This window comes from Cebus imitator, unplaced genomic scaffold (genome assembly GCF_001604975.1).
Source record: "Cebus imitator isolate Cc_AM_T3 unplaced genomic scaffold, Cebus_imitator-1.0 Scaffold118, whole genome shotgun sequence".
Lineage (NCBI taxonomy): Eukaryota > Metazoa > Chordata > Mammalia > Primates > Cebidae > Cebus > Cebus imitator.
This window is the reverse complement of record NW_016107433.1, coordinates 4,672,215-4,676,255: the sequence shown is the minus strand read 5'-3', so window position 1 is coordinate 4,676,255 and position 4,041 is coordinate 4,672,215. Positions and strand designations below refer to the sequence as shown.

The following is a 4,041-nucleotide window of genomic DNA, read 5'->3' as shown; positions in this document are numbered from 1 at the left end:
AATTTGTCGAGCTGAGTCTTAATTCAGAAATTCACAAAATACTTTGTGAATTTGACAGTGACACTTAATTTTCACAATACTATCCAATGGCCACAAGCATCATTGTAGGTGAGAACCCTGAGAATACCCATAAGGGTATTTCAAGATGCTAGAATGTGACAACATAGATCTCTTCCACTTTCTCCTCACCTTAGCAAACCAATACATTTGGTATTCAGGATATTCAATAGAACATTCAGCACATATCCTTAACTGCTCTTAGAATTCGGTTCTGTCGATATGCCAGCTATTCAAAGAAAGTGCTTTTAAGTTCACTGTTGAACATAGTCATGTAATGTCTTGCAATCACAGAGTCAATGAATGTTTGAACTCGAAGATTTCTTATAGACAGGCTAGTCTGAATTAAGAACACTATCACCCAGCTAAAAGGGGTAAGTCACTTAGTAACTTGCCCAAGGAGCACACAGCTAGTGCGTGGCTGAACCTGATGTGGAAGTAAACATCATGATCATAAGCTACCTTTCTACCACTGTGTGTTGTGTTGAAGGTATGAAGATACCATGTATATATTCACACATGCACACACATAAAAGGATAAAATCTTGTGTCACATAGACCCAGTTGTCTGAAGAAACCACCAGCTCTATTAAAACAATAGCCCATTTAAATTTAAGACAGCTTGGTCAGGCCCAGAGCCTCACCAGCCCCCCTAGAACACAGAGTATTGTTTCCATCCAAACTTTGCACTGAAAGGAAGCCTGTCAGCTGGCAGTGACCTCGTGAGACAACTGTGGGGAGAGTAAAGGGCCGAGAAGAGAAAGGCCTCATTCTCACTGCAAACAGGAAAAGGAAAGAGAAAAAGCGAGCTCTGTCTCCACACCAGATTTGCCGGGTTGCCTATGAACTGTTCCAGTACGTTCCACCAAATAGACGCCTTCATAGAATCAAGCAGAGCGCAAACGCTGTGTTTGGGGCCCCCACTCCCAGGACACACACGTGGGCTGGCTTGCACATGCTCTTGCTCTCTCGCGCCCTGGGAGAGCACTTATATGGGCTTCATGAGGCTAAGTAATAAACACTTTGTCTTCACCCTGCTATTTATGGGTTGCTTGGGGCATCCTGTTCTCTCCACTGCCCTTACCTGAACAGACGGCTCCCGCAGACCCCCAGTTTAATAGGGACAACAGTAAATCTGAAAGGCTGTGTGCGCCCCACGTGCTCCTGTTTTCCTGGCCACCCATGCTAATTGCAGAGAAAGGCCAACCTGCATCCCTCCGGTTATTCTCTGTATGCCCTTCCTGAGGTGAAATCCCTTCTCCTTTTTCTTCGGGCCCTTGCTTTCTTCCGTCCTTTTAGACATCTCTCTAACATAACCTTTGCTATTTGACCCCTCCCAGAGATCCCTTCATTCTTCAGCAATGGACCAAAGAACTCTGAAAACAAGAACGACCCCGACAGCTGCAAACCACCAGCCCTCGCCTCCAGCAGAGGTTTTCGCGAAACTCTGGACGACCACGCGCATGCAGAGGTAAGGAGATGATCCGGTCCTACCTGGCGTGGACTTCCAGGTTCACTCAAAGGCCGCGTGCCATCCCGTGCACCTTGCGTCTGGGCTGCAAACGGGAAAGATGCATATTGAAAGCCGGAAGTGCGCCCAGGCCAACAGACTCCTGCGCCAGGCGGCAGAGGACGGCCCCGAAAGAGTCCGGCGGATGCAGAACCACAGCCGATCACTTTGGTCCGTTTGGGAGCCCCTTTCGTTCAGCTCCTTTGGGGGTTCCAGGGATTTCAGAGCTTCCAGGTCCTGTAGGAAGAGATGGAGTCACGGCTGCACCCTGTCCACTCTCGGGCGATTACACCAGCCTGGAGCCCGGCCACTTGTCGGTCTTGTCTTCATCTTGGGCTAACCGGCCGTCTCCTGCAAACAGACAAGACAGAGAAGGATGAGTGAACTCGGCCTCTCCCCGCAGAATACAGTTCGCCATTACAGCGCTGATTAAATACAGGACATTATCTCACCATAATGCCCTTCTGGCGGCGTTCCCAGGAAAATTCTAACTAATCATAAAAATAGAAAGAAAAACGCAACCTAAATTCCATTCCTCGTCTTAAATGAGTGATATGTTCACTTTTATTTATTTTTCTGGAAGCGAGGCGGGAAAAGAAAATGAATTTTACGGCTTAGAAAAACAAGCTACTAATAGTAGTCAGTAGAGCTGGGCGGTGGTGCAGACGGCTTGGGTCTAGCAGGGATGTAACCAGCATGGCATGGGTGAGTCCCCGCCCTGCCTCTGGCTGAAAACTTTGAGTTTAGAACTGGAGTAACTGGCAGGGCAAAGGCAGGATGGGGTGAAGGAAGATTGTGGGGTTGTGGACTCCCTCCACCCTACCCCCCCACACATACACACACACAAGCTAGGCACTCAATAGCTTTCTTATAGCCCAAGTAGGCAAATCCTCCTCCAATATACCTTTTAAATAATGCCTGATCTTTCTCCAGCAGCATTCTTTTTTGGAAACATAGGCATAGTTTAGGTATTTTCTCCTTGGAAGGTTCTTTCCTGGAAATTCACGCAACTAATTCCTACTCACAGATTTTAGAGATCTGAACAGTTAGAGGCCTTCCCTAAGAACCTCTACCCTGACTCCAGTCCAGGGGTTGGTCCTCTAAACCTTCTCAGCCATGTGACTGTGGTTAATGCAATAATTGCATAGTTGATGATTTAACACAATTGTCTTTTCCCTCTTTTAGATTAAAAACAGGTTTGTCTTATTCCTGACTTTGTAAGTGCTGGGTACATAGTAGCTGCCCAATACAGGCCTGTGTTGGATGAGTGCTGATAGGTAATGGTGGGTGCCAAAGTGGATGGTACCTTATGCCACTTTGGTGGGGCTCAGGTGTAGCAGCAACAAACACATGTAGAACCAGATCACGGTGGGTCCACACCACCACGACAAAGGACCAAGCTCCTCCCAAATAATTTCTGCTCTTTCCTCCTGTGAAATCTTTTTCTTTCTTTCTTTCTTTTTTTTTTTTCCTGAGTCTAGCCCTTTTGCCCAGGCTGGAGTGCAAAGGCATGAACTTGGACCACTGCAACCCCCACCTCCTGGGTTCAAGTGATTCTCCTGCCTCAGCTTCCCGAGTAGCTGGGACTACAAGGTGTATGCCATCATACCCCGCTAATTTTTGTATTTTTAGTAGAGAAGGGGTTTTCCCCATGTTGGCCAGGCTGATGTCAAACTCCTGACCTCAGGTGGTCTGCCTGCCTCCACCTCCCAAAGTGCTGGGATTGCAGGCATGAGCCACCATGCCCGGCCCCTTCTGTGAAGTCTTCATGGATAAACCATGGGAGAGTTCAAAATCCTGAAAACCAACTTCTGAGATGCTTCTTTTTTCACTTTTTGTTTTCTTTTAAACAGAGACAGGGGTGTTGTTATGTTGCCTAGGCTGGTCTCAAACTCCTAAGATCAAGTGATCTCCCACTTTGGCCTCCTAAAGTGCTGGGACTACAGGTGTGAACCACCAGGCCTGGATGCCTGGCTCTGAGATGCTTCCCTTTTTTTTTTTTTTTTTTTTTTTTTTGAGACAGAGTCTCACTGTCTCCAGGCTGGAGTGCAGTGTGGCTCACTGCAACCTCCACCTCCCAGGTTCAAGCAATTCTCCTGCATAAGCCTCCAGAGTAGCTGGGACTACAGGCTCACACTGCCACACCTGGCTAATTTTTGTATTTTTAGTAGAGACAAGTTTTCACCATGTGGGTCAGGATGGTCTTGATCTCTTGACCTCGTGATCCATCCGCCTTGGCCTCCCAAAGTGCTGGGACTACAGGTGTGAGCCACTGTGCCCAGCTTGGAGATGCTTCTCTTAATATTACACTGGATGAAAAGAAAATGAAAGACATCCCACACCCATCCTGCCTCCCCGCGCCCCTGCTTTGGCATTAGAATCCCACACTGCCATCCCCTATCATAGCTACTGCTGAAGTAATGGGCACTGCTACTTGATGGCAAAGTTCTAGCTGGGCTAATTAAGCATACTGA

General features: G+C 47.6%; 1 long non-coding RNA gene across 1 annotated transcript; it reads left to right on the top strand.

Moving 5' to 3' along the window:
* Window positions 1-665: 665 nt before the first annotated feature.
* LOC108311803 lies at window positions 666-2,094 on the top strand. The gene is made up of 3 exons (XR_005201965.1): window positions 666-1,303; window positions 1,398-1,528; window positions 1,784-2,094. It is a non-coding gene; the product is annotated as an uncharacterized LOC108311803 (long non-coding RNA).
* The last annotated feature ends 1,947 nt before the right edge of the window (window positions 2,095-4,041 follow it).